The 20,008-nt window shown below is 37.6% G+C and overlaps 1 protein-coding gene across 2 annotated transcripts in view; it reads right to left on the bottom strand.

The window, feature by feature from the left end:
- Positions 1–20,008, bottom strand: part of RGL1 (ral guanine nucleotide dissociation stimulator like 1) — a 347,473-nt gene that overhangs the window by 255,672 nt on the left and 71,793 nt on the right. For both annotated transcript variants that reach the window (XM_056815635.1, XM_056815636.1), the window contains exon 2: positions 12,447–12,496. The gene's annotated coding sequence lies outside the window, so the exon portion shown is untranslated. The remainder of the gene's footprint in view (positions 1–12,446; positions 12,497–20,008) is intronic.

Genomic DNA, 20,008 nt, shown 5'->3' with positions numbered 1-20,008 from the left:
TGAGCATTTTAATGTAACAAATAAACAAACATTCAAATTTTTAAAAACTGCCAAGTAAAACTATGAGAGCACCTACCTAGATTGTCTTTCTCATATTAGCAAATATTTTTATACTGATAAGCCTAAGCTACTACTAATGACTAAAGTTTTGCAGATGTATTCATGTTTTTGGAGCCAGTAGGGTCCCTTTTGGTAAATTAACTTTATTTTTTTTAACATTATTTTATTTGGTCATTTCCAAACATTCTTCATTAGAGACAAAGATCATTTTCTTTTCCTCCCCCCCACCCCACCTCTCCCATAGCCGACCTGATTCCACTGGGTATCACATGTGTTCTTGATTAGAACCCATTTCCATGTTGTTGGTATTTGCATTAGAGTGTTAATTTAGAGTCTCTCTTCAGACATGTCCCCTCAACCCCTGTAGTCAAGCAGTTGCTTTTCCTCAGTGTTTTTACTCCCACAGTTTGTCCTCTATTTGTGGATAGTGTTTTTTCTCCTAGATCCCTGCAGATTATTCAGGGACATTGCACTGACACTAATGGAGAAGTCCATCACCTTCTATTGTACCACAATGTATCAGTCTCTATGTACAATGTTTTCCTGATTCTGCTCCTTTCGCTCTGCATCACTTCGATGAGGTTGTTCCAGTTTCATTAGAATTCCTCCACTTTATTATTCCTTTGAGCACAATAGTATTCCACCACCAACATATATCACAATTTGTTCAGCCATTCTCCAATTGAAGGGCATCCCCTCATTTTCCAATTTTTGGCCACCACAAAGAGCGCAGCTATGAATATTCTTGTACAAGTCTTTTTCCTTATTATCTCTTTGGGGTACAAACCCAGCAGTGCTATGGCTGGATCAAAAGGCAGACAGTCTTTTAGTGCCTTTGGGCATAGTTCCAAATTGCCCTCCAGAATGGTTGGATCAATTCACAACCCCACCAGCAATGAATTAATGTCCCAACTTTGCCACATCCCCTCCAGCATTCATTACTTTCCTTTGCTATCATGTTAGCCAATCTGCTAGGTGAGATGATACCTCAGAGTTGTTTTGATTTGCATCTCTCTGATTATAAGAGATTTAGAACACTTTTTCATGTGCTTATTAATAGTTTTGATTTCTTTATGTGAAAACTGCCTATTCATGTCCCTTGCCCATTTGTCAATTGGAGAATGGCTTGATTTTTTGTACATTTGATTTAGCTTTGTAAATTTGAGTAATTAAACCTTTGTCAGAGGTTTTTATGAAGATTGTTTCCCAATTTGTTGCTTACTTCTGATTTTAGTTACATTGATTTTGTTTGAACAAAAACTTTTTAATTTGATGTAGTCAAAATTATTTATTTTACCTTTTGTGACTCTTTCTAAGTCTTGCTTGGTTTTAAAATCTTTCCCTTCCCAAAGGTCTGATATGTATACTATTCTGTGTTTGCCTAATTTACTTATAGTTTCCTTCTTTATGTTCAAGTCATTCACCCATTTTGAATTTATCTTGGTGTAGGGTGTGAGGTGTTGATCCAAACCTAATCTCTCCCACACTGTCTTCATATTTTCCCAGCAGTTTTTATCAAATAGTGGATTTTTGTACCCAAAGATGGGATCTTTGGGTTTATCATATACTGTCTTGCTGAGGTCACTTGCCCCCAGTCTATTCCACTGATCCTCCTTTCTGTCTCTTAGCCAGTACCAAATTGTTTTGATGACCGTTGATTTATAATATAGTTTGAGATCTGGGTCTGAAAGGCCCCCTTCCTTTGTATTTTTTTTCATTATTTCCCTGGATATCCTTGATCCTTTGTTCTTCCAAATGAACTTTGTTATGTTTTTTTCTAAATCAGTAAAAAAATAATTTTGGAAGTTGAATGGGTATGGCACTGAATAGATGAATAAGTTTGGGTAGGACGGTCATTTTTATTATATTGGCTCATCCTACCCATGAGTAGTTAATGTTTTTCCAATTACTCAAGTCTAGTTTTAGTTGTGTGGAGAGTGTTTTATAGTTGTGTTCATATAGTTCCTATGTTTGTCTCGGGAGATAGATTCCTAAGTATTTTATTTTGTCTAAGGTGATTTTGAATGGGATTTCTCTTTCTAGTTCTTGCTGCTGAACTGTGTTGGAAATATATAGAAATGCTGATGACTTATGTGGGTTTATTTTGTATCCTGCAACTTTGCTAAAGTTGTTGATTATTTCAATTAGCTTTTTGGTTGAATCTCTAGGATTCTTTAAGTAGACCATCATGTCATCCACAAAGAGTGGTAACTTGGTCTCCTCCTTGCCTATTTTAATGCCTTCAATTTCTTTTTCTTCTCTAATTGCTACTGCTAGTGTTTCTAGTACAAAGTCAAATAATAGCAGTGATAATGGGAATCCTTGTTTCACTCCTGATCTTATTGGGAATGCATCATTTATCCCCATTGCAGATGATATTAGCTGATGGTTTTAGATATATACTGTTTATTATTTTTAGGAACGACCCTTCTATTCCTATGCTTTCTAGTGTTTTTAGTAGGAATAGGTGTTATATTTTATCAAAGGCTTTTTCTGCATCTATTGAAATAATCATGTGATTTTTGTTGGTTTGCTTGTTGATATGGTCAATTATGTGGATGGTTTTCCTAATATTGAACCAGCCCTGCATCCCTGGTATAAATCCTACTTGATCATGGTGAATGATCCTTCTGATCACATGCTGGAGTCCTTTTTCCTAATATCCTATTTAAGATTTTTGCATCTATATTCATTAGGGAGATTGGTCTATAATTTTCTTTCTCTGTTTTTGACCTGCCTGGCTTTGGAATCAGCACCATGTTTGTGTCATAAAAGGAATTTGGTAGAACTCCTTCTTTGCTTATTATGTCAAATAGTTTGTATAGTATTGGGATTAGCTGTTCTTTGAGTGTTTGATAGAATTCATTTGTGAATCCATCAGGCCCTGGGGATTTTTTCTTAGGGAGTTCTTTGATGGCCTATTGGATTTCATTTTCTGATATGGGATTATTTAAGAATTCTATTTCTTCTTCTGTTAGTCTAGGCAGTTTATATTTTTGTAAATATTCATCCATATCACCTAGATTGGTATATTTATTGCCATATAATTGGGCAAAGTAGTTTTAATGATTGCCTTAATTTCCTCTTCATTGGAGGTGATGTCCCCCTTTTTGTCTTTGATGCTATTAATTTGCTTTTCTTCTTTCCTTTTTTTAATTAGATTGACCAGTACTTTGTCTATTTTGTTTGTTTGTTTTTTCAAAGTACCAGCTTCTAGTCTTATTTATTAGTTCAATGGTTCTATCACTTTCGATTTTATTAATCTCTCCCTTAATTTTTAGGATCTCTAGTTTGATTTTCTTCTAAGGGGTTTTAATTTGTTCGCTTTCAAGATTTTTAATTTGCATTTCCAATTCATTGATCTCTGCCCTCCCTAGTTTGTTAATATATATATATACTCAGGGATATGAATTTTCCTCTGACAACTGCTTTGGCTGCATCCCATAAGGTTTGAAAGGATGTCTCACCATTGTCATTTTCCTCAATGAAATTATTGTTTCTATGATTTGTTCTCTAACCAATTTTGGAGTATCATATTATTTAATTTCCAATTAATTTTTGATTTGGTTCTTCATGTACCCTTACTGATCATTATATTTATTGCCTTATGATCTGAAAAGGCTACATTTATTATTTCTGCTTTTCTGCATTTGTATGCCATGTTTCTGTGACCTAGTGTATGGTCAGTCTTTGTGAATGTGCCATGTGGTGCTGAGAAGGTGTATTCTTTTTTGTCCCTATTTATTTTTCTTCATATGTCTATTAACTCTAATTTTTCTAAGATTTCATTCACTTCTTTTACCTCTTTCTTATTTATTTTTTGATTTGATTTATCTAAATTTGATAGTGTTTGGTTCAAATCTCCCACTAATATGGTTTGACTGTCTATTTCCTCCTTCAATTCTCCTAGTTTCTCCATTAGAAATTTGGGTGCTATACTATTTGGTGCATATATGTTGATTAGTGATATTTCCTCATTATCTATAGTCCCTTTTAACAAAATATATTTACCTTCCCTATCCCTTTTAATCAGGTCTATTTTTGCTTTGGCTTTGTCAGATATCATGATTGCAACTCCTGCCTTCTTTCTATCAGTTGAGGCCCAGAAGGTCTTGCTCCATCCTTTAATTCTGACCTTGTGGGTGTCTACCCACCTCATGTGTGTTTCTTGAAGAAAACATATGGTAGGGTTTTGGATTCTAATCCATTCTGCTATTCATCTACATTTTATGGGTGAGTTCATCCCATTCACATTCAAAGTTATGATTGTCACTTGTGGACTCCCTGGCATTTTGATATCCTCCCCTAATTCTGACCTTTCTCCTTTAGCTATAACCTTTTAAGCCAGTGATTTACTTTAAATCAGTCCACCTAGTCCCCTCCCTTGATATGTTTCCCTTTCTATCCCCTTCCTTTTTGTTCCCTTCCCCTCCCCCTTCTCCTTCTCTCCCTTTTTGTGTTCCCTCCCCCCTCCCACCTCTCTTGGTTTTCCCTTCTCCCTTACCCTGTTGGATAAGATAAAATTCGCGATCCCAATGGATCTTGATGCTCTTCCCTCTCAGAGCTGATTTCACTGAGAGTAAGGTTTAAGTAAAAACTCTCTTCCTCTCCTTCTTATACCCCTCCCCTTCCCATGTGTATCTTTGTGTGAGAAAGATTATTCTATTTAGTTATTTTCTTCTATTTCTTTGAGTATATCTTAGTACCATCAACGATTCCCCCCTCTCTTTTTCTTTCTATCTCCCCCTTTCTCCATATCATCTTGATGCCCCAAACTTTCCCTATGCTTTATTCTTCTTACTACTCTAATGATGCATACAATTTTTGAGAGTTACACATTACATTTTCCCCACATATTAATATATATAAATTGATATAAATGTAGTCCTTATAGAAGAGAGTTTGAATAAAAGAAAAAGATAACATTTTTCTCATTTTCCCTTTCCTTCATATTTACCTTTTCATTTTTCTCTTGCTCTTTGTGTTTGGATGTCAAACTTTCCACAGAGCTCTGGTTTTTTCTTTAAAAAATACTTGGAAATCTTGTATTTTGTTGAATGCCTATACTTTCCCCTGGAAGTATATAGTCAGTTTTGATGGATAGCTGATTCTTGGTTGAAGACCCAGCTCTCTTGCTTTTCTGAATATCATGTTCCATGCCTTACGGTCATTCAGAGTGGAAATTGCTAGGTCCTGTGTGACCCTGATTGGTGCTTCTTTATATCTAAATTGTCTTTTTCTGGCTTCTTGTAAAATTTTTTCTTTTGCTTGGAAGCTTTGGAATTTGGCAATTACATTCCTGGGAGTTGTCTTTTGGGGATTTAGTGTAGAGGGTGTTCTGTGAACTCTTTCAATGCATATTTTGTCCCCTTGTTCTAGAATCTCTGGGCAGTTTTCTTTGATGATATCATGTATTATGATATCAAGATTACTGTTTATTTCTGGCTTTTCTGGTAGATCAATGATTCTCAGATTGTCTCTCCTTCCTCTGTTTTCCAGGTCTGTCACCTTGTCAGTGAGATAGTTTATGTTATCTTCTAATTCTTTAGTCTTTTGACTTTGCTTTATTAATTCTTGCTCTTTTGCAAGATCATTGTCTTCCAGTTGCCTGATTCTGACCTTTAAATACTGGTTTTCCTTTTCAGTTTGGTCTGACCTGTTTTTTGAGGCTTCAAGCTGTTTCTGCATTTGCATATTTTGGTCTCTCAGATTGCTGAGTTCCTTTTGTGTTGTTTCCCATTTTTCCTGCCAGAAGGCTTCCATCTTTTTGATAATTTCTGATTTAAATTCTTCAAGAGTTTGTGGAGAATTTCTATTTCCTTTGTAAGGTTTTGGAGCATTTGTTTGTGTTTCCTGTTCTATCTCCTCCGTATTTTATATTTTTGCTCCATAAAACGTGTCCAAAGTCATCCCCTTCTTCTTGCTTTTCTTGGTGTTTGGAGGCTTTTGCACTTCTGTACTGTTTGCCATCTCTATGGTTTTTCTTCCCCATTCCAGTCAGAAATCTGAGTGAGGAGGACTGGCTCTTACTGTATATGTCTGATGGTCCGAGGCTTTAGCCCCAGGCAAATTGTCCATTCTCCGCAGATGCGCCGTCTTCCCGGGGAAGGCCAGGGTCTGCCCTCCCCTGCCTGCTGGTGTTTTGGGTGTTACTGTTCTCAGTTCCCTCCAGTTGCTTTTCCGCTGCCTTACTTCTATGCTCTGAGCCTGGCACAGCACTGTCCACAAGTTATCTCAGTGTCTTTGCTGGCCCTGAGGTTCCTGTCCTTTCAGAGGTCCCTGCCCTCTAAGGGGGGAGGGGTCCTGGCCTCCTTGAGCTCTGAGGACTCCTGATGGGATTAGGTTCAGCTGGGTTGGTCTGGATGTGCCCCGAGGCAAAAATCTCTGGTGAGACTCTGATGGAAGGATCCATCCAGGGGGCTACAGGCTCTCCCCACTCCCATCTCTCTCAGGCTGCTTCCCTGCCATCTGTGTTGGATGCCCCGAGACTGGCCCAGGTTGCTTTCAAGGTGTGCCCTTCAGAACAGCCGGCCCTGAGGCCCTTTTCCCAGCCCTGAGGTTCCTGCTGTTGCTGCTGCGGGCTCAGCACTCTGGGTTGGGGGGGAAGGGGTCCTAGGACCTTCCTTCTGACTTCCTCTTAGACCCGAGTGATCTAGGATTCTGGCTTTTGGGAGGCATACCTTTTGATTTGAGTCCAGAAGTAGGGTTCCCCGGCTCTGTCCTGTTGTTAAGTTTGAATTTCAGTCCTCTAGAAGCATTCAGTTTGTGATCGGTAAGGAAGGGTTTTCAGAGGTCTGAACTTTTGCTGCTTCTAAGCCACCATCCTGACCGGAAGTTCAGTAAATTAACTTTTTGTCCAAAATAGAATAGATATATTAAATGAGGGGGGGGAAAGGTTGTTGGGAAAATCCAGTGAAAGAATGTTGCAAGCCCCAAACTCTCTATATATCAACTATTGTGATTATATTGCTTTAAGCTACAGTATGATAATGGCTAGCTTTTCCAGAAGATATACCCCTTCATTCATTCTGTTCTCTCCCCCACAACCTTTCTGCAACTGTGCTGAATGCAGTTAATTGTTGCCCCACTTTCTTTTGCTTTTCATAACCTCGACATGACCAAAAGCATCCTGGGGCAGATTCTGGAGTGGAAAAAGCCTGTGTTCTCTTGCCTCCATACCCTGCTATGCATCTTTCTCTCACTATTTGAATGCCTGTGGAGAAGAGCAGATGATTCTTTTATAACGATTTCTGAAGAATCCCATGGTTCCATATGTTTGCTGAGGTTTCATTCTAAATAAGAGCTCCCCTACCTATGCTACTAAAAGAGTAATTATGGACTACACTCAGATTTTGTACAAACCAGATTTGGGGAAAGAAGAAGGAGAAAATAGCTTATACTTGGAAAAATATATTATAGATATATGATACAAATGCAGTGCAGTAAAAGTTAGACTTTGTCTTAATTGCTTGATTTCTGAATGGTTTGGCTACTGCTATTTTTATACATTTGGGGAGCTATCTCAAACAATCAGCAAGTGTTTTATTAAGCACCTGGTCTGAGCTAGACACTGTACCAGGAACTGGGTTTGTGATGACCCCTGTCCTCAAGAAGTGCATACTCACATATGTATATGTGTGTATGTATGTGTATGTATATGTGTGTATTATACATAATACAATTGTGTATGTATGCACAAAATAAGTATGCTGCTATTGGGTGCTTAAGAAAGTTGGAAGGAATGTTAAAACTGTAGTATCTTATTTTTCACATGAGGACACTGAAACCCAGAGATGTTAAGTGACTAGAGATCATCAACTCATAGGATCTAATATTGTCAGAAGTCACAGAAAAGAGACCATTTACTGACAAAAGCAAGAGTACAACCCAGGTTTCATGACAACCTACTATGTACTCTTTTCATCATACCACACTGTAGGTAATGATACACTAATGAAGTTTTAAGGAATGATATGATCATGGCTGTGGTTTGGCAAAAATATTATGGCAGCAGTTGCATAAAATTAAATTAATAGAGACTGATGACAGGGAAAATAGTGAAAAGTATTATAAAAGCACCTGAGCATTAATGGGAAACTCAATTAAGGTGATGCCTGGGGGAATGGAAATAAGGGGAGACATTAAAAAAATATTACTTCAAATAATCCTTGACCTCATCAACTTATACTTCCTCCTTCTACAAATAATAATAATAGTAATAATAATAACAACAACAATTTACATAGCACTTTAAGATTTACAAAGCCCTTTAAAAATATTCTCTCATTTGATCCTCTCTGCAATCATTGGGAGGAAGGTGCCACAACTACTCCAATTTTACTGATGAGGAAACTGAGGCAGATAAAAGGTAAATGACTTGCCCTGGGTCATACAACTAGTAAATGTCAGAGGCCAGATATGAACTTGGTTCTTCCTGTCTCCAAGTCTATTCATACATCTGTTGTGCCACTTAGTAGCACCCATCCATGCCCTCTTTGACTCTTCTTGATGTCCTGTCATAATTCTCTGGAGAGAATACCCACAACATGAAGTACCTTCTTCTAGCTCTTTAAATATGTCAGACACCAGGGCAACATCAATGACGAGCTCCCTTCCTTTTCCAGATATATCCATGCCTTTAATCATGTTTTTATGCTACTTCTTAAATGTGTTATGGTCACTGACTTTCTGTAGCTTCCTTTCACCTTTCTTTTGTCCTTCTACCACCCTTTTCCCCCAAGATTGGGATTTTCTGAGATCATGGTGTTAATAATTCAGGTTTCGTTGTTTTGGCTGACAGAAAAACAAAAACAACCCCAACATTAAAAGCATGGGCTCCTGCTGTAGCCAACAGTGGGGAGACATTGAAAGTGCAATTTACTTTTCCAAATAGGATCCAGCTCATTCTCCTCCTTCAAACACATCTATCTCCCCTTCCCCCTTCATCATCCATCTGCTATACCTGTTCAACTTATACATAATGATGGACTAGCTCAATGGGCAGTCGATTCAAATGTATGATATAATCTAGTTGTAGGCATTTTTCATCTCCTACTTTTTTCCTATGTGGATGGCTAGGCCAAGCTTTTTTTTTTCCTTCCTTTCTTATTTTGGTTATTCTGCAATTAAAAAACATCAATTAATATGAGCATTTCTACACACAAGAAGAACAGAAAATAAGAGGATTTGCATATTACACTACAAATCTACTAGAGGTAGCTTTTTTTTTCTTTTTAAAAAGCATATAATTGGGGACATCTGGGTTGCTCAATGGTTTCAGAGCCAGGCCTAGAGATGGGAGGTCCTGGGTTCAAATATAGCATTAGACACATCCTACCTGTGTGACCCTGGGCAAGTCACTTAACCCCCATTGCCTAGCCCTTACCACGCTTCTGCCTTGGAACCATTACACAGTATTGATTCTAAGGTGGAAGGTAACGGTTTTTTAAAAAGGCATATAATAAATTCAGAAATATTAGTTTCAAAATTATCCTGTTTATTTGTGTCCACCTCCAAGCTTCCTTGTATGTATTTTTAAAATGTTTGACCTCTATCATTTGACTCCTAATTATTCCTTAGAATTAAAAAAAATTATTAAACTCTTTTGTCAAACAAACCCTATCACATAAAACAACTACAAACACACACCATGTCTAAAAACGTTTGCCTTGTACAGCATGAAGTTCCCTTACTGGTTCCCAGACCTCTCCTGAAACATTAATTACACCAACAAAGTAAGTAATAACTGAAGGCAGAAGGAAAAGGTCCAATAGACTCTGCCTACTCAAAAGTAGGTGTCTGGATGCTTGCTTTCATTTGGGCTTCACTACTGGCTCACACCCTGCCTTGATGAAGTGACTTTTCATTCAGATCTTCTAGCAGCAAACTGTCTTCACCAGGGAATGCCTATCCCATGTGGTTAACAAACATTCACTTTACTACCCCCCAAAGTAGGCGCAGAGACCAGGATGCATAAGAGTAGGGTCTCTACAGTTAGTCAGTCTGTCAATAAACATCTATTAAAGTGTGCCAGGGACTGTGTTGTATGTTGTGCTGGGGTTATGATGAATATCAAAGGACTAAGCTACCCAAATTTGGAGATATTTTCAAATGAAACACATCAAATGTTGCTCTTCTATCCATGCTTCTGGTTTATGGAGGGAAGTGGGCCAGTAGTATCGAATCCTTCTGGACCATCCTGCTCTTTCTTAATGATGTCAGAACTCTAATTTGGGGTACGCCAACATGGTGCCTTTTTCCCCCAGTTAAAATGCTACACAAGAATTGATTTTCCTGGTTTCCTCTCACTTCGGGGACTATATGGATGTATTATTTAGAGTAAATATTCCACGTGTATACACTATGCCAGAAGCAGTAGCTGGATCTAAACTTTCTTAGTCATTCAGACTTTTGTGTCATTTTGGAAGGGAAGAGAGAAATCTTAAGCTTAAACCAGGCCATATAAAACTAACCATTAGGCTCTCCTACACTCAAAGCACTAATTCAAAACAAGTACAAAAACCACTGCAGACTGCAGCAGAGCCTGAGACACCAACTCAGCCTATGGGGACGATCTCACTGTGATATATAGGGAAAGGAGGTAAATACTTGTTGGATTGGAATGTCCTTTTGCTTAAAGATTTAAAGTATTTTTTTACAGACCCCAGTCTGGATTTCTCATCAGCGCTTCTGAGTCCTGCCAACCATGCTCCGCAGTATTTTCAAAGGCAACATTAAGTTACTTGTATACATCTGCAGGGCTTCTGTGTTTGATCTGAGATTATGTTTTCACTCGGGTCAGAGGTTAAGGTTTTGACAGATGTGGCTGTGGTCTAATTGGCCCTTTTTATCTGCCTTTTTTCCCCACACACATGCAGTATTTGATAGCCAAATTTGTGCAATGTCTCCATTTTGATACCAGCAAGTGGAAAAATAGCTGGAATGTGCTAGATGGAACACTCCCCAGGGTAGCAGTTTCAGGTTCAGTCTGCACAAAATCCACTCTATCATTTGCCAGAGTTTTGGAAAAGGGCTCATTTTAATTCCAGGTTACCAGAGCCTTTCAACAGCACTGCAGTTTTAACACTGGTTTTGGCCTTGCTTATATTTTTATGGCGCTTTCCTGCCTCTGCTGATATATCACAATGGATTGGCACTGATATTCCTATTTGACCAAAAAGAGAGCTGGAGCTGAGAGACAGTAACAGCTAAAAGACCACCCAGAATGCATATGAGCCACAGTATCAGAACTGGAACTCAGATCCATCACTGGATCAGCATGACTCTGGAGGGACCATCTGCAGTGAAGTTCTGTATTTGACTGTAAATTCCCTGGGTCAGTGTATAAACACTCTCCAACACAATGTGGTGTTCAGCAACACTTCTAAATATTTTTAGAGCCAAAACTACCTTTACCTTCTTACCGGAGTCCTTAAAAGAGCAGTAGAGTAGCAGGCACGGGATATAAGAGACCATGTGGCATAGCAATCCCTGCTCACTTGACTCTCCTGCCAACATCCATGCTCAACTCTGCTTCCAATTTCTCTATAGCATCTAAAAACTATTAATCATGTTTTGGCACTGCCCTCAATAGCTATTTGCCTGCTGGAATATAGAAATTTATGCCATTTGTAAGAAATCACAGAAAACTAGACTAGAAATTCAGTATTACTGGTATTGTTCCAGATCTTTTAAAATTATATCTGTCATTGTTTTCTTACTTATAAAAATATAGTTATCTATAGGTATAATTATTTTTAAAGTTCCCTTTAAAACAACATATGGAAGCCATCATAATAGGCAGAGAATGACTGGTTTGTAGCTTCTGTTCTATGAGGGGATGGACTGAACAATTACAATTCAAGGGAGCTCAACTCTGCCCGCCCACTGTTTCAAATTGGCAGATTGTAATAGAAATGAAAGTTCTTGATTCTGCAGAATCAGCTTTATTTTATTTGTTATATTATTGTGCATTGGAAAGTGTTTTGCATGGTAATGATCTTGGGAGGTCTGAGAACCACCATTCTATGCATTCTTTCCAACTCTACCACTTAATCCTAATGCCTTCCTTTTGTCAGTTTTTCCTAATATGTCCTTGTTATCCCTTGTTTGTGCACAATTATTTGCATGTTGCCCCCCCCCCCACTATGAGTTCCTCAAGAGCAAAGCCTTTTTTTATGCCTTTTTGCCTTTTTTGCTTACTTTGCCCAGTGCCTGGCACATAGAAGGTGACTAATAAATGGAGATTGATGGTGTAACCTTGGTATAGTTCAGAGCTTTCTCCTCAACCACCTCCACCTTTTTTTTTTTACTGCAGGTTCCCTGAGAAAAGTTCCAGGTCAGTCACTTAATTTATTTTCCTTTGTTGATATCTTCCTTTACATCACCTTCATTTCCTAATGTGTTCCTCCTGTTCCAGGACCCAGCAAGCAATCTCCTGTAACAATGAATTAAAAAAGAGAAAGAATGAGCTCAGCAAAACCAACCAACATATCACATGTGTCTGAGTGCATAGGCAATATTCCATATGCATAATCTCTCACTTCTGCAAAGAAGGCTGAGGTGCATATTTGCTTAACTGATACTGGGAGTTGTTTGGTCATTATAATTAATTTTTAGTTTATCTCTTTGCTTTTTCCACCTACATTGTTGAAGTCATTGAGGACAGTATTTTCCTAGTTTTGATTTTATTTTGCATCAGTTCATACAAGGTTTCCTAGGCTTTTCTAATGTTTTCATATTCATAATTCATAATTCATAATTTTTGTGAAATGATAATATTTAGTACATTCAATATGCCACAATTTGTTTAGCCATCCCTCACTTGATAGACATCTAACTTGTTTCTAGTTCTTTGAAACCACAAAAAAAGTGCTGCTATGATTATTTAAGTATATATGAAGCCTTCCTCTACTTTTTATCTCTCTAGGGTCAAATATTATAGCAATGTTTAAAGTGAAAAAAAATATTATAGCAATGAGATATCTGAGTAAAAGGATATGTATGTTTTAGTCACACTTCAAGCACAACACCAAAAGAGTTTCCAGAATGGTTGATCAACAGCACAAATAGTGTCAGGACAGCTATTTCTTACGTGAAAATTATGAATTAGACAAAGAGTGTCTAAGTATAGGATGAAAAAATATTTAAGTCTTACTCTAAAAATAAGCATAGTGACCAGGTAGGTCATCTTAAGAAGCTATCAACAGGTTAGCTGGAGAAAAATCTCCTTAAATTAAAAAGCTTTATGCTGTATATGTTTATGTTTTATTTTTAATGTTTGTTTTTATATGTTTGTAACTAGGACAAAGATTAGGGAAAGTGTTTTTATAATTCAATTCATTTCAATTCAGCAAGCATTTATCACATATCTATTATGTGCAAAGGATTGTATTGGGAACTAGTGCTGTTTCTACTGTGTATACCATGTATAGCAGCATCGGTGAAGTATTGGCATGTGTGCCCAGCTGGCATAGGGGAGTTGCTCCATTCCCATTCTTCCCAGCAGCAGAGGACATTTTTGCATGCCCCATCTCTCTGTTCAGCCACCAAAGCAAACACTTTCTCCCTCCCCTCTTTGGGGTAATGCAGGGGGCTCACAAGCACCTTGAAGTTGCCATTTGGGTGTGCAAACTTGAAAACTTTCACCAACATTGATGTATTCAAATAAAACCCCCTATATAATATATAACAAGTAAATAAAAAGAAATTAGAGGACTTCTGGATTACATGACCAGTTAATTGACAGATAAGTCACTTTCCCCAAGACCTCTTTAATTCTCTAACTCTCCAAAAAAAGCAATTACACTAAATATAGAGCAATTGCAGCTGAATAAACAGAACAAAGAACTCCAACCAGGAAAAATCCTTATGAATTACACTAAAGAATGCTAATCCTTAGTACAATAAATGGTGTTAGGAGAGACTATAAGAATAAAATTGTCTTAAAGAAGTTTATGTAAAACTAATCACAAAGACAACACTGACTTAAAAAGAGGAAGATGATTTTTAAAATGAACCAAAAAAGCCTAGTAATAAAGAAATAAAGGAAAACCCAAACCTAGCTCTCATAACATTATATGTGAATGGACTAAACAATCCAAGAAAATGAAAGAAGGGAGAATGTATCAGAAAGCAATATAGAAATCCTGAATAACAAGTAAGCCAAAAACCAAATTATACAAGCAATAACTATAGTAACAAGATACCTAAATTTCTGGAATATAGCTAAAGCAGCCCTTAGAGGAAAAATTGTACCCCTAAAAATACTCATTAACAAAATAACAAGATGATTGAATGCACAATTTTTAATTATAGAAAAAAAAACCACCAAATCCAAAAGAAGAACAAAAGAAGTCGAGGATATTGAAAGTGAAAAGATAAATTAGAAACAGAAAAAAGAGACAATGGAACTAAAAGCTGATTATCTGAAAGGTAACAAAATTGGTAAACCTTTATCCAGTCTGATTAAAAGAAAAGGAAATAAAAACAAATGGACAAAATATAAACGGAATAAGGTGGGATCACAACAGGAAAGGAATAAAAAGAATAATCAGAACCCACCATACATAGATATATGCCAACAAAACTAAGAATGCAAAGAAATAGAGGACTGTCCACAAAAATACAAAATGCCTAAATGAACAAAGCACCGAAAAGAGTTCTTAATGCAGTTTCATAAACTAATTTTAAGGGTGGAAGAAGAAAGCAGTAACAACTTGGTTGCTTAGAAAAGACCTGCTATAAGAGGTGGCACCTAAGCTGAGCCTTGAAGACAGTTTGCAATTACAAGAGGTGAGGGTGAGGAGAACATTCCAGAAATGAAATTTCTAGGCAAAGGCATAGGAAATGAAATATCGTGTATAATGAACAACACGTAGACCAATTTGGCTGGATGTGGACTATAGGAAGAGGAGTAATATGAAGATATCTTTAAGGAAGTTGTCTGGATGCCTCTGATATTAGAAGATTAGGTCAGAGTTGGAGAGACTTCCCAAAGGTGAAGCAAGCAGTCCTCTCTTTCACCCTGCTCTTTAGAGATACAGACTTAAAGTCTTCAGTTACAATTGCCAGACTTCACCAATGTGTGTAATTGTTCTATACTTTTTACATGGTCTCGCTTTTTCACTTTGTCAGAAAGTTGAATAGTTCATATTGAGACCAAGTCAGACACTGCTGATTACACAATGAATTTTCCCTCTGTCCCTTCTTCATAGAGGTTCCCTTAGTGACCACTCCGAATATGTTATTTCCTCCCATGTAAAGTATCACTTTAGTTTAGCAAACATAATCTCCTTTTTGAGATGTTTCTAAATTCCATCTAGCTCTAAACCCATGATTCTGGGATCATTTTCCTCACCTCTAGCTATTAGCAATACTTTATCAAATAGCATTTCAGGTAAGATAAAGTAAGCCAAGAGCTTCTTAAAGGTTTCTGATTAGGGACCAAACTTCCAGCATATGATCTCTCGGTTTGTTTTACCCAGTTCTTATAGAGGAAGTTTTTGTTTTTGAATATCACAAATTTGATTGTCAGCGGCACCTGGCTTTGCTCCATCTGAAGTTATAATTAAGTCAATAGATGAATTTACTCAATGGTGATATTAAAGGATCATATGTTTTGCTAAGGATTGTTATGGCTCAGTGTATTTAACAGGCATGCTGAAGGAACTCCCATGGAACTGGATGGGTTCTGTTCATTTACATTCTCTTATTTCCTCAAGTGTAAGGAAGAGACTCAATTGATCAGGAGTGCCCTGTTCAACCCTCTGCTTTACTCTCTCCCACCCCTGATTAAATATTTATTGTCCCTAGCAAGTCAACTGTGGTGCTTTAGACACTTTGATCCAATTCTTACTAACTCCCTAAAGAATTTGGAAGGCTCAAGCCTTATCCTTTCAGGTGTCTCCCAAGTGCTTTGTACTAAAGAGTCTTAAAATGATCCACAGGGGGCAGCTGGGTAGCACAGTGGATTGAGAGTCAGGCCTAGAGATGGGAAGTCTTGGGTTCAAATCTGGCCTCAGACACTTCCCAGCTGTGTGACCCTGGGCAAGTCACTTGACCCCCATTGCCTAGCCCTTACCACTCTTCTGCCTTGGAGCCAATACACAGTATTAACTCCAAGACAGAAGGTAAGGGTTTTTATAAAAATAAAAAAATAAAAAATAAAAAAAAGATCCACAGCTCTTAGACAATCCAAAAATTAACACTTCTGTGAAGGGCCTAAACTTACCCCAAAATATATGGTTATTCAAATTCAACAAACAATCTTGCACAAAATGTTCATGGGTCTTGACGCATGTAAAGACTCTGCCCTAATCCAAATACAATAAATGGGAGGTGCAGGAAAGTTGGGGGGGGGCAGAGGGAGAGAGAGAGGGGAGGGGGAGAGGGAAAGAGGAAGGGAGAGAGGGAGAAGGGGAAGGTGGAGGAAGAGGGAGAAGAAGAGAGAGAGAGAGGGAGGGAGAGAGAGGAAGGGAGAGAGAGGGAGGGAGGGAGGGAGAGAGAAAGAGAGACAGAGACAGAGAGAGAGAGAGAGAGACAGAGAGAGAGAGAGACAGAGAGAGAGATTGAGAGGAAGAGACAGAGACAGAGACAGAGACAGAGAGAGAGAGAGAGAGAGAGAGAGAGAGAACAAAATGAACCTCCCCTTTTAGATGGAAAATATGATCTAAATGAGCTCCTGGTGCAAGTGGGACTCTCCCAAAGGGGTCTGGGGAAGTCACTCTCTCACAATATAGTGGGCCACTAATCAACTTGTCCTTTTCCATTTAATAGAATGAAAGAATGTCAAAGACTAGAGATTCTTTGCAAAAAAGTATCTTAATCTAATAGGATTTCCCTTGTAGCCCCTTTAGATACCAATTCCAAGAAAGACTAGTTCTATTCATTTTTTAGAAAAGACAACTTTTTGTAGAAAACAACTTGTTTGTAAAGAGTTGTCTGTATGTTGTCTCCTCCATTAGCTTGTGAGCTCCTCTAAATCAGAAATTGCCTTTTGCTTTTCTTTGTATACCCAGAGCTTTGCACAATGTCTGACAAATAACTTAATATTTATTGAATAATTAGAATTGCCTCTTAAGACCCTGTATGTGAACTGGAATGGCCTCCAGGAATTGATGCAGAGTGAAAGGTGTAGAACCAAGAGAACATTGTACACAGAGACAGATACGCTGTTATACAATCAAATGTAATGGACTTCTCTACTAGCAGCAATGCAATGATCCAGGACAATTCTGAGGGACTTATGAGAAAGAACACTATCCACATCCAGAGGAAGAACTGTGGGAGTGGAAACGCAGAAGAAAAACAACTACTTGATCACATGGGTTGATGGCGATATGATTGGGGATGTAGACTAAATGATCTTTCTAGTGCAGTTATCAAGAATATGGAAATAGGTCTTGATCAATGACACAAGTAAAACCCAGTGGAATTGTGTTTAGGCTGAGGTGGAGGGGAGAGAAAGAACATAAATCATGTAACCATGGGAAGATATTCTAAATTAATTAATTAAATAAAGATTTTCAATTAAAAAAATACCCAGTGCCATAATTAAGGTGGGAAGAGCCAGAGGTTTTCTTTTAATAATTATTGTTTTAAAATTTTATTTATTGCAAATTACCTGTAATAACAAATTTCCACATAAGTTTTCCAAAGTTATATAATCCAAATTGTCTTCCTCCTTTCTTCCCTCCCCACTCCCGAAGCTGGCAAGCAATTCAATCTGGATTATATATGTATTATCACTCAAAACATGTTCCCATATTATTCATTTTTATTAAGTGAATAATGTTATAAAACCAAAATCCTAAAACATGTATCCAAATAAGCAAGCACATGATAGTATTTGCAAAGACTTTAGCACATGGCAAGAATAATTCATTCAAATATAAGTCATCAGATAGTGTACTGCCAGCCCAAGAAAGTTATTCCCTAGCCTAACTCATTCTCTTTCCTTCTCTCGCCCAGAGGAGTAGTCTTTTAGTGTTCCACCTCCAAACTGAATTAAGGATGGATTTCCTGTCTCTTACTTACATGAGTTTTGTGTCACTTGCTACAGGTATAAAAAGCATTAACTGCAGCTCTGTTGACATCTACTCTCCTACACAATTAAGGCAATCATATATCACCTCTACCATATACCCTCTGCCTCCTAAACTGTGGTCCAATCTAGGAATGTCTCTGGCAGCAGGGTAAGCCCAGCAGGCGTACAATATATATAATTTCAGTGATATTACCAAGATATAACAACATGCGTTCAAGCTTTCAGCCTCTCTCCCTTTTACCTCAAAATAGGGGTGGGGTGGGATAATAAGTCTGAAGTGATTAAGGCCCTTTTACAAACTGTAAAATATAAAGGATATAGAAATAAAATTAACCAATCAAGATGTCAGAAGAATTATGTAAAAAAAAGTTTAACACATAAATATGAATAAGAGGGGAGCTGAAACTTTATTCCCAAACGGAAGTGAAAAGCTGCAAGACAATTAGGGAAGTTTTGCCTTATAAGCAGCACAAAAATAAATCTGAAGAAAATGTGTAGATATTTTAATTCAACTTCCTATTATTTTTTCTCTCCAGAGTTTTTTTATGATAGCCCTAGTTTGTTTAGTCCCAAATGGTCATTCTCAGTGTATCTTTGGATCTCACTAATTAATCTATTTTCTTCCTTATTGCATTCACTTCTCAGAAAATTCTATATATTTTTACCCCATATCATTTCACAAAATGATAGGTAACCCTTTGCTTCTGGAAGCACATCTTCCTTTCTTCTTTGGCCACATAATGAGAAAAAATTCTACAAAATCTTATAGTTCAAACTGAGCAAATGAATATTCTCATAATTTTTTTTCTAGAGCATTAAGGACCTTTCCTCCTCTCTGAATTCCCAAATCTTTGGATGCCAAAATTCCCACAATTTTCTATGTCTCACATCTTTTCACCACTATTACCACCCTAAGAGAGAAAGGTCACAATTTAGAAATGGATGGATATTTTTAAGTAATTTATTTGGAACTTAGAATGTATTTTGCACTCATAGAAATGTTCTACATGGCAATTAGGCCAGTCCACCAAGTTGTCTTTAATGAGAGGAAGGAGGTAAAGCAAACCCTTGGCCTCAGGTAGGAAACCTGGTTTTCATTCATTCTTTTCCCAGAAGAGCTATACTGCTTATTTCCCTCCTTTCTCCCATGAAGGGGAGACAGAGCCAAGTTTAGAGAGCAAGGAAGAACAATTATAATATTATTTTTTAACAAATTTACATAAATTAATGCCATAACTCTCTGTACTCCATGGCACATAGGAATGCTTATAGAATCCTAGATTTAGACCTTAGAGATTGTCTAAGTCATCCTCCTTATATTTCAGATGAGGTACCTGAGGCCTGAATGAGTTAAATGATTTGCCAAAGGCCACACAGGTGATGTGTGGCAGGACCAGGATTTGAACTCATGGCCTCTAAGTCCAGATGCATTCTTTCCACTCTGCCATGCTAAAGTTTATATTTTATGTGGAGCCACAAATTTTCTAGCAAATAGGAATACACAGGGAGGGTACACAAAAGATTTTCTGGGCTTTGTGGGGAAAAACAGAAAAATAGAAAAACGAGAGAAGCCAAGAAACTACAAGAAAGAGGAAGACTTTGGTCTAGCTATTGACTTCTAGCCAGCTCTTTTACCCTACTATCCATTATCTGCATTCCAGCTCAATAGTCTGGGCTATGAAAAGGACTCTTGGTTTTCATACCACACCTACTATATAAGGCAGAGACTTTTGACCCCATAATTTAATGATTGGCCCACCACATCATTGCCCACTCCAAGGGATGAAGGAATGCTGGCACAGTGGTCATTCGGTATTAAAGTGAAGTCTCTAGGACTGGTAAGCATTAAGCCTCATGAAGAAAGCCATCTTGTATGACTTTGGGCAAATCTCTCAGCCTCTC

This window comes from Monodelphis domestica, chromosome 2 (genome assembly GCF_027887165.1).
Source record: "Monodelphis domestica isolate mMonDom1 chromosome 2, mMonDom1.pri, whole genome shotgun sequence".
Taxonomy (NCBI): Eukaryota; Metazoa; Chordata; class Mammalia; order Didelphimorphia; family Didelphidae; genus Monodelphis; species Monodelphis domestica.
This window is presented reverse-complemented; position numbering and strand designations above follow the sequence as displayed.